Source organism: Odocoileus virginianus, unplaced genomic scaffold (assembly GCF_023699985.2).
Source record: "Odocoileus virginianus isolate 20LAN1187 ecotype Illinois unplaced genomic scaffold, Ovbor_1.2 Unplaced_Contig_39, whole genome shotgun sequence".
Taxonomy (NCBI): Eukaryota; Metazoa; Chordata; class Mammalia; order Artiodactyla; family Cervidae; genus Odocoileus; species Odocoileus virginianus.
In genome coordinates, this window is record NW_027224356.1 from 106,362 (window position 1) to 117,355 (window position 10,994).

A 10,994-nucleotide genomic window follows, 5' to 3' on the forward strand; every position below is an offset into this window, starting at 1 on the left:
GCCTGTGCTGCCCAGGGTCCAGCATGGCCACCTAGTCCTACTATCATTTCTCTTGCCTCCTGGGGCCATGAGTTTGTGAGAACTAGACTGCTGGCTCTCTTAAGATAAAGACTACTTTTGTCTTGATCAACTTTGACTTTGAAGCCTTTAACCCAGAACCCAGCACACAGTACTTCCTTGTACATTTGTTGGATGATATAAAATATTTTGTGGATGCATGTGACATTTCTTCCAAAACTGAAACCCATGCAACTGAAGTACTGCTCTGCCCTAAATCTTAATGCAGACTGGCATCATAGGTGCCCCTGATCTCTGCCATTAGACCAACTACCTAAAGCCAGTTGTATGTCCCTGAGCTGTCCCTGAAGTCTTCATTTTGCAATTTGACAACTTATCCTCCTAGCAATCTCTCCAATGAAGACAGCAGTGCATATCTCATGAAGTGGCTAGGACGATGACATGAAACCACGAATGTTGAGCATGGCCCCTAGTATCCATTTTCATGATGTTCTTAGCAGTTGTTTCTCCAAGTAGGCAAGGTTCTCCATCTTCTTAGATGTCCATGAAGATCAGTTTGATTTTCCAGCCAAGCTTCAAGGAAGAGATTACAGTTCAATTGTCTGTATTCTGAGAAGCTTCAAAGTCCACTCGCCAAGGACACTGATGAAGGTACAGATTTTATCCAGACCTTTGTGTTTTTTCAGATCTACTAGTGGCTTAAAGGGCTAAACTAGGGCATGTCAGAGCATATATAACTAGGGGCTCCCGGTCACCACTACATGTAAGAACCTGAACTTTCCTGAGTTCTTGGAGCTAGGAAAGAAGCATGACTTGGCTTGCGCTCTTCGGGCTTGTGGCCTTCTCAGACTGCAGAGTCATGTAAGTATGCGGACTGTAAGTCACATCATATTTCTTTCTGTGATTTTTCTTTTCATCTGGTTATTTTTCCACCCATCAGGTTTAGAAGGCAATGGAATATTTCCCTGACAGTGTTAAAGTTCAACTCTTACTTATTGATAAGTCCCTTGCTATAGGAACTGTGGGTCCCAAGGGTTGGTGTAGATTTGCAGAGTTGCACAACTCTTGGGGTCCAGTCATGTCATGACCTATGGAAATTGGAAGTCCTTGCAATTGTTCAGTGCACAGTCAATGCAGATGTAGGTGTGGTCCTGTGGAATAGCACTTTTCTACCTTTTATTTAACATGTCCTCTTTGTTCCCTCTCTACTTCAGTGTGTATATGTCTATGTCTGATTCTCTGTATCACTATCATTTGTCCTCTCCATCTCTTTGGAAGTCTCTGTGAGTGTATTTGTCTCTGTGTTGTTTTCTTTTAATTTTTCATTTGACTCATCCTTCCTTCTCGAGCCTCTACATTTCCCTAACTTGTTCCCTATCTCCTGGATTCTTCTTTCAACTCTCTCTTCTCTTTCAACTTGGAGAAAGATATATATATCTTTTTATATCTGTTTTATATCTGACAAGCAGTGTGACCACAGCCAATTCACAAACCTCTTGCATTTCAAATTCCTCCCTTGTAAAAGAGGATAGGAATCCCCCTTCTACCTCCTTCCCTGAGCTTCTATGAGAAGGATACAGTGGGATGGCAACAGCAATGCCAATGGCTGTCATTGTTGAGACTTCCTATTTATTAGGTACCTTATATGCATCACTTCACTTATCCCCAAAATATTCTATTTGGAGGGTTTGAATCATTACATTCCACCATTTTACTGAGGGGAGACTGAGACCCCACATGGTCATATGGCTTACCTAACATTACAGAACAGAACCTGTAATCAAACCTATGTCTTTGCCATGGTATATGCATAACATTCTGATGTGCCTCATAAAAATGATTGGAAAATGCACAGTGCCATTACAATGACAGTTATACTTTAACACTGACAGTTAATTGTAGTTTCTTCTTTGTTTTCTTTGTCAAATGTTCTGTAAAGAATACCTCTAATGAAAGTGAAGACCATGAGAAATACCCTCAGTGAAAAAAACATGCTGAACAATTTCCTGAAGGAACATGCTTACAGACTGTCTCAGATTTCTTCTCGTGGCTCAAATATAACTATTCCCCTGCTGAGGAACATCATGGAAGTGAGTGTTTTGGGAGGATGGTGCTCCACATGGGCCCCTGGTGCTCTAGCCTAGCACTGGGTTCATTTGGAGATGCCACATGGGATGTTGGGACCAGGGCTCCTGCAGGACATGGAAACCCTGGGCGTAGGGGCCCCACCCAGAGGAGAAGGCACTCTCATCCTCAACTCCTGGTCTTGGTGACTGGGCCCAGAAATTGGCAGGTGGCAGGTAAACATCCATTTCTGTGTCAAAGATGTGTCATTAGTTTGAGGGAGATTGTTCCTTCTGAGGAGAAGACAACAGCAACCCACTGCAGTAGTCTTGCCTGGAAAACCCCAAGGATGAAGGTGCCTGGAAGGCTGCAGTCCATGGGGTCGCTAAGAGTCGGACACGACTGAGCAACTTCACTTTCACTTTCACTTTCCTGAATTGGTGAAGGAAATGAAACCCACCCCAGTGTTCTTGCCTGGAGAATCCCAGGAAAGGGGAAGCCTGGTGGGGTACTGTCTATGGGGTTGCACAGACTCGGACATGACTGAAGCGACTTAGTGGCAGTGGCAGCAGCAGCAGTTCCTTCTGAACTAAGTGAGTCACTTAGTTACAGATGAAGAGTGAACCATCTCTGATCAGAAGGTAGAACAAACTGCAAAGCAATTGCGAATCCCCAGGCAGAGGAATTCAGTTTCCACAGATGCAAGAACCACAGCCGGAAAAAGTTACTGAACCCGTATTCTGTGCAAGGCCATAAGTATCTAACACATTGGTTACTGTTTTTAGATTAGAAAAAATAGCTTATTTTCTTTTCAAGAATGCCCATGCCAGCCTGAGAGATAGTCAAAGAGTAAATACATGTCAAATGAAAGGGTCACCTGTGTGGTGTTGATTGGATGTGGTCTGAGTTTAGAGGGAGTGGCTGAGGTTGATCAAGAAGGACCTCCTGGAGAAGGGGGCACTAAGGCTGGGTTTGAAGAGCCTACAGAGTTTCTCAAATGAAGACACCAGAACTTCCCAGGGTGTCCAGTGGTCCTGGAAGTCCAGTGGTTATGCCTCTGCGCTTCCAATGCAGGAGGTAGCACTTCAATGCCCTGTTATACAGTCAGTATTCTGCATACTATGTAGCACGCACAAAAAATATCAAATGCAAGCATCTCTGTGATCAAAGGCTGTGAGCTGCACAGTGGTTGGAAAGTGATCTCAAGAGATATGTGACACCCAAAGGGAGGCATGAGTGTGGGAATAGAGGGTAGCCAGTTCTGCACTTACCCACTCCCTCCTTTTCCCTGTAGATGCTCTATGTGGGTATTGGAACACCCCCTCAGGAATTCTAGGTTATCTTTGACACAGGCTCATCTGACTTGTGGGTACCCTCCCTCTTTTGCACCAGTCCAACCTTTTGTGAGTACAGACACCCTGTACGTGGAGAATCTTTCACTTGCCCTGTCCCTCTGCTTTGCCCTTGGCACTGATGACACTCATCTCTTTTGTCTGCAGCTATACAAGTTAGGTTCAGACGTCTTGAGTCTTCCACCTTCCAGCCTACCCAAAAGACCTTCAGCATCGCATATGGATCTGGGAGCATGAAGGAATTTTTGCTTATGACACCATTCGGGTAACAGTGTAAACAGAAGCTGAGTCAGGACTGCCTATGGAGTGACCACTGCTTGCAAAACAGATGCAGGACCTTCTGGCAGGACCCTTCCTAGCCTAACTCCCATAAATATTGGCCATCTTACCCACAGGATCCTGTCCCTGGGGAGGCAGTGCCTGTGGTGACACACGAGTAAACAGATTAGCTAACCCAGAGAGTGGCTTGAGATGGGGACTTGCAGCTTCTCTGCCCATGAGCAGTTCAAGGTTCATTTTGCTGGGAGTGAGAAGAGGGGAAAAAAACACCCACTTTTATATTCACAGACTGTTCCAGGCACTTTCAGGTAATAATTGTTTTAATCCTGCAACAACCCCACATAGCAGGTGGTCTGATTAGCTCATGAGACATATGAGGAAACTGAGGCGCAGACAGCAAGGGCCTTGCTGAGATCACACATATGGTAAATGATGGAGCTAGGCTGGCTTTTCAGGACTGCAGTTGCTGTGGGGTGTTTGGGGACAGGATAAAACTGATCTAGGGCCCCTCGGGACTGTCAAGGGCTTCGGCATCCTGACTGGGAAACTGGAGGCCAGAGAAGTCAGGAGGCCTGGTAAATGAGTTCTCACTGTAGAGGATACTTGAGAGTCTAATAAAACCTATGGCCTGCCTCACAAAAGCACTTGAGTAGTTCCTCTCTCTCTCTTTCTCTCTCATACACTACACAAACACACACATATCCCCAAAAGTGAATTTCCCAGGCAGTAATTTCATAGATCCCTGCAAGCAAGATTGTATTTTCGGCTTTTGCCTTCCTGGACAGATGCAGAATCCACAGTACCTTACAGAGAATGCAGTCCATCCCTGTCATTAGGTCACAGCGATGCCAAGGAGAAGGCTACCTTGGTCTTGACTCATTTTGTCCACAAGGGGGCACCTGGCCTGATTCTTGGTTTCCCAACCTGTACAGAAACTACCAGGCCAATTGGACCCACTCAGGTGGTGTTTATCAGAGGCGCAGATGTTTTAAAATTCACAGCCTCTCACAAATGGATCTCAAATTCCCCTCCCAGCTTGGTCTAACCATCTGAGGCCTACCGAAAATACAGCCCAGCCTCAATATTTCTCTGAGGTTCTAATGGCAATGCACTCCATTCCAGTCCTAGCCCCACTTCACATATATGTAAGTAGGAACACTCTTCTGTCCCACAGATTGGGGACCTTTTAAGTACTGACCAGCAATTCGGTCTAAGCATGGGGGAATACAGGTGTGAGGGTGTACCTTTTGATGGCATATTGGGTTTGAACTACACTGACCTATCCATCTTTGGAGCTATCCCCGTCTTTGAGAACCTGAAGAATCAAGGCGTCATTTCTGAGCCTGTTTTTGTCTTCTACTAGAGGAAGTAAGTCTGAGATGGACAATGCCTTTCTCCAAATTAGCTGTAAGATGCTTTCCGTTGCACAAAAATTATAGAACACTTGATAAAGAAGTATTCTGAGAGATAATCTAACCCAGGATAACTATAGCCCCAGGGCCACACCTAGCTTCACCACTGGCTTTTATAAATAACGTTGTATTGGAACACAACCGTGCTCCTGGGCTCAAGATCAGTAACTTGGTCTAGGCGGATGAGGGAGGAGGAAGACTAATGGAAGACAACAGGAAATAAGCTGGAGGAAAAGGCAATAGGATTTGCTTATGAATTTGATAAGGAAGGAAGGAGGATGGTGGGTAGCTTTCCTTCCTCATTAGCATTTCACTGAGAACCCAGGACTAGCTACCCTATTTGCATCAGCCAGTGAAAAAGGAAAATGTGGGACATAAAAAAAAAGTGTGGGACCCCTTGTTCAAGAAATATTAGGCATTTAAGACAGGGAGAGCAGAGGTGGGTTCCCTTCTGAGTGTGGGGCCCTTTGGACAGTAGAGGTCACAGGCAGGGGAGCCAACTCTGGGTGACCTGAACCCACACCCTTAGCACTCCCAGGCCTTGATTTTCCTGAAAAATGACAAGCTGGACAAGGAGAGAGCCAAAATGCTTCAGCACCCTGTCCTCTGAGTGTGTCTGAGGACTCATGTCACAGGAGGTCCAGGGCCTCTTCAGAAGACATAGGGGGTGGATCCCAACCATGTGACTCAGTTTCTAACCTCCTCTGTGCCACTCATTAGCCAGTAAGTGACCTCAGTCTGGTTCTCAATCATTCCTAGCCTCGATTTCTGCATCTTATTAGGGCCTTGATGGATGGAGAAGCAAAGCTCTCAGACAGTGCTGTTGCTACTGTCCTCCAAAGATCCCCTCCTCTCTTCTGTCGACACATGCAGGGTGCAAGGCAGTGTGCTGATGTTTCATGGGGTGGACCACCTCTACTACAAGGGAGAGCTCGACTGGGTACCATTGACCCAAGCGGGTGACTGGCGTGTACACATGGACCGGTAAGCCTCTCCCTCTGAGGGTCAGCCCAAGGGATGCTCCCACTACTGTACATGGACACAGGCAGACACACACAAATGGATTCTCAGACACATAGTCACACAAAAATATACACCATCCACAATGACACAGACAGACACACAGACACATGGAAACACACAAGCAGACACATATAAACATACATAGAGACATATATAAACATGCATAGCTTGTCAGAGACACACAGAAACACACATAGACACAAACACACAAGCACATAGATACACAAGGTGCCCATGGGTTCATAATCCCCAGGCCATCTGACCAGGGCTCTGACCACGGTCTTCACAGGGTCCAGAGAGGTCTCTGTAGCTAGGAGAGGGCTGCACCCGCTGCCCTGTGAGGTGGGGAGCACTGTCACAGGACTCCACAGTGTGGTGAACAGGATCAGGGAGGATTTCACCAGCCTGGACAGCGTTATAAGATGACAAATTGTCCAGGGTTACCTGGGACCAAGGAAGTTCTCAGTACATATAAATGTCAGTTTAAAAACAGGGAGAGTCTTGAACAAATGAACAGGATCAGGGAGGATTTCACCAGCCTGGACAGCGTTATAAGATGACCAATTGTCCAGGGTTACCTGGGACAAAGGAAGTTCTCAGTACAGATAAATGTCAGTTTAAAAACAGGGACAATCTTGAACAAATGGGGAAAACTGGTTTCCTTATGGAGAAGCTACCCAGCAATGGAGAGAGTTTGGCTGCATTCTTAGGATGTGAAAGCAACTAATAAAAAAGTCACCCCACATCCCTGGGCACATAGTGGGGCAGGGGCTATAACTGAGATAATCAGAAAGATGGGATTCAGGAGCTACCTGAGGATAAGAGTCAATAATTGATAGAAATCTGTTTGATATGCTCAGACAAAAGCTGACCTGTCCTTTGGAGTTTCCATGTGTGGAGTTTCCATGTGCTAGTCATGTATTTCCTGGCCAGGGTCTCAGGGTTTGAGCTGGTTGTAGGAGCAATGCTGGGAGACACCCTCTCCCCGAAGAGCCCCTCTCTCCCACCACTGTGAGAATCTGCTGCCCTGCGAATCTCCATCTTCACCCTGTGGTTGACCGGTTATTTGCTCCCCACCAGATACAACTCTCTGGATCTTTCTCATTCATTATTTTCACAGTCTTCATTCACTTACTAAACAGACAAGCGTTGTGCATCCACTGTGTGCCAGGCACTTTAGGGAGACAACAAGAATAAAATTCGCCCTCACATCTAAGAAGGCAGATGCACAGAAATGACACACACACTTGGTGAATTGTGACTTTGGTACATGCTAGACGTAAGGAAGGGTCTACAGAGAGTGTCAAGAAAGGAGACTGATAAACACTGGGGGAAAGACTTCCCTGAGTCCATGACAATTAAGCTGGAATCTGGAAGATGAGAAGAAATTTGCTAGTCAAAGGGGAGGGAAGTCTTCTAGGAAGGAAAACCAGCTTGTGTCAAGGTACAAACATCATAGTGTATTCAAGTACTGCATTCAAGGATGTCAAGGAAGGTGGCTTGTCAAGAGCAGGGAAAAATATTCAGGACAAGAGACAAAGGTCTGTTTAGAAGACAGTTGGGAAGGGGGCAGCTCTGGAGAGACTCAGAGTGACTTCGATGCCCGCTTTGTTCCACTGTCTCTCAGCATCTCCATAAAAGATAGGTTATTGCTTGTTCTGGCAGCTGCGAGGCTCTTGAGGACACCGGAACATCACTGATCCTTGGCCCAAGAAGATTGATCAATAACATCCAGAAGCTCATCGGTGTTACACCACAGGGTTCCGAGGTGAAGAGTCATGCCGCAGGGTCACCCCCAGTCTCCACACACAACAATCATCTCCAGGGCCAACCTCTCTCCCTCTCTCTCTAACAGCACTACGTTTCATGTTTTGTGGTCAATACCCTGCCCTCTATTATCTTCACCATCAATGGTACCAACTACCCAGTGCCAGCTCAAGCCTACATCCTCAAGGTGAGGGAGAACCCTGTGGGGTGGTTCTCAAATAGGAATTCAATGCATGAGACAAGTGCTCAGGCCTGGTGCACTGGGAAGACCCAGAGGGATGGGGTGGAGAGGGAGGTGGGAGGGGAGACTGGGATGGGGAATACATGTAAATCCATGGCTAATTCATTTCAATGTATGACAAAAACCACTGCAATGTTGTAAAGTAATTAGCCTACAACAAATAAAAATAAATGGAAGAAAAAAAATAAATAAAAAAAATAAAAATAAAATGAAAGATTAAAAAAAAAAAAAATAACACTTGGGCTGCTGCTGGGAGGAGGCAGCCCTCTGCAGGCCATCTCGCACTATTGCAGATACTGCTGAGCCCTGTGGCTGGGCCAGAACCTCCCACAACACCAACCACTTGAGAGTTAAGGCCTGTCTGGGACACTGATCATCCTGAAATAAATGTGGAAATGCCACACCACGCTGGCATGGTGGGAGCCACAACGAGAGAGGAACACTGAAGTCCTCAGTGTTCAAGGAGCTTCAGTTCAAAATGAAACCTCAGATGCATGAACCCGGGAATTCCGCGCTAGCAGTCCCTGAAATAAGCCATGTGACAAGGAGAATGGCTGGGGACAGTCCCAGTGTGCTGTCCCACCACAGGGATTAACACTTTCCCTCCCCTTCTCTCAGTTTTCCTGGTTTGGATGATAAATTACATGGTCAGCCTAGTTCTTGGCTGCCATCTTCCCCTTGCTCTGGCCAGGTGTCCCCTTTGTGAGTTGGGGTACCTGGCCCCTCTGTGGGGAGGTTGGATGCTAAGAGGAATGAAGGGTGCACAGTGACTGCTCAGCCCTAGCAAAGGATGGATGCTTCATGTCAGCTCCCTATAGGAGTTCAGAGCAGGCTGGTGGGCTCAAAGAAAGCTTTGAGGAAGGGAGGGAATTTCAGGAATTCTAAAACCACAAACTCATGGAGCCATATGGAGGGTTGCTTAATTCTAGGCAACACTGCACTGGATTCCATGCAAATGGCATCCTAAGGTGATCTGCATTGTGCATTGGGGATTTACTAGGGGTGATGAGAGCTACGGACTGGCTGGTGGGAATGGGGAACCAGAGTATGTTACCCAACCAAGCCTGGAGTGACCAAAGAGGGTGAGTGTGGGCTGAAGGAGGCTTCCCAGAGTTCTTGAGTGAAGTCTTTAAGAACGAGTTGTGGGCACTGCTATATTTAAGATGGATAACCAAGAAAGAGCTAGTGTGTAGCACAGGCAACTCCGCTCAGTTATATGACAGCCTGGATGGGAGGGGTATCTTTGGGAACAGGATACATGGATACATATGGTTGAGGTCTTTTACTGTCCACCTAAAACCCAGAATATAGTTAATCAGCTATACTGCAATACAAAATAAAGTTTTTTAATAAAGTACTGATTGTGGGGATACAGGAGGAGAACCTGCATTCTCTGTAGAGAAAACAAGCAGCGGGAGTCAGGAGGAAAGAAACAGGGAGTGATGAGAACTATGGACACTCTTGTTCTTTTCTAAAAATTGTGTTGATGTGTGGCTGATCTTCAGTGTCGCCTTAAGTTCTGCTGTCCAGCAATGTGACTCAGTTATACATATATATATATAATTTTTCTTATTCTCTTTCATGTTGTGTATCACTGGATGTTGAATATAGTTCCTTACTGTAGCTCTACAGTAGGACTTTGTTTTTTATCATTCCTCTGTTTCCCCAACTTTCTCCCTTCTCCCACAGCCTTCCTCATGGCAACTGCATGTATGGGCCCTTTTTGGTTTTGGATGAACTCTCACATATCTCCTGCTAATGAGAAAATCCCTTGATACTTACCAAAAGAGGGAAATATAACCAAGAAATGTTCTGGGTCTGGATATTTGTGGGAGTCGCACATAAGGGCTCAGGCTGACTGGTGTGTGTCTCTGACTCCCTCAGGATTCTAGAGACCACTGCCATACCACATTTAAAGAGAACACAGTGAGTACATCTACAGAGACCTGGATCCTGGGTGACGTCTTCCTGAGACTGCATTTCTCAGTGTTTGATCAAGGAAATGACAGGATTGGCCTGGCACAGGCACTGTAAATGCTTGGAGTGGCATAGGAATCAGTACGGCTGCTCCTAACAAACACTCACTCACATTTAGGGCACTCCTGCCCAAGATGCTGGTGAACTGTATTTGGTGGTCTGCACACCCTGTTCTCAGTAAAGAATAAAGGGTTTCACTCATCATGGTGCTGAAACAAATGGGTGCCTATGTTTTTGTCTGGGAGGTGTACAATGATCAGGAAGGATCTAGAATAAGTTCTAAGTCACAATTGAGAGGAGACAACTCCAATTGGCTTGGAGAATGGGGAAACTCATTGAAATGATTCTGGGAATCCAGATAACAAGACTCAGAGCAAATATAAAGATCTTAGTGGCTGGACCCAAGAAATCAGAAGTCATCTCTTCTCTCTTTCTCACCCTCGCTCTTTCCCTTCACTCTTCTTTGGGGGTCTTAGCCTGACAACTTTCTTCCTTAAGGCTTCTACACCTAGTGAGGGAGTCCAAGCTACCTGCCCTAGGGTTTTATATCCTGAAGGCATCTCCAATAAAGAAAAAGATTGCAGACATCAGAGTTCAAGTGTGTTCTCTGAGTGACCCACCTCAAATCACGTGTACAGCCCCAGATGAGCCAATCAGGCAGGGTCATGGGGTCCTATTATTGGCTTTTCATGGTCATTGGCTCTGACCCAGAGGACACACATGATTCTCAGTTTCCTCCAGAAATACATGGCTGAAGCTGGGGAGAGGCAGCCACAAGGATATTGACTGTGGGATGGTGTAGGCCATGGAAGAGTTTGTGATGACCCACCAACTCCACCACCTCCTCATTCAGAGGAATTC

The 10,994-nt window shown here is 46.1% G+C and overlaps 1 pseudogene; it reads left to right on the forward strand.

The window, feature by feature from the left end:
* The first annotated feature begins 826 nt into the window (after positions 1-826).
* On the forward strand, positions 827-10,190 carry LOC110144410 (pregnancy-associated glycoprotein 1-like; annotated as a pseudogene).
* Positions 10,191-10,994: the final 804 nt, after the last annotated feature.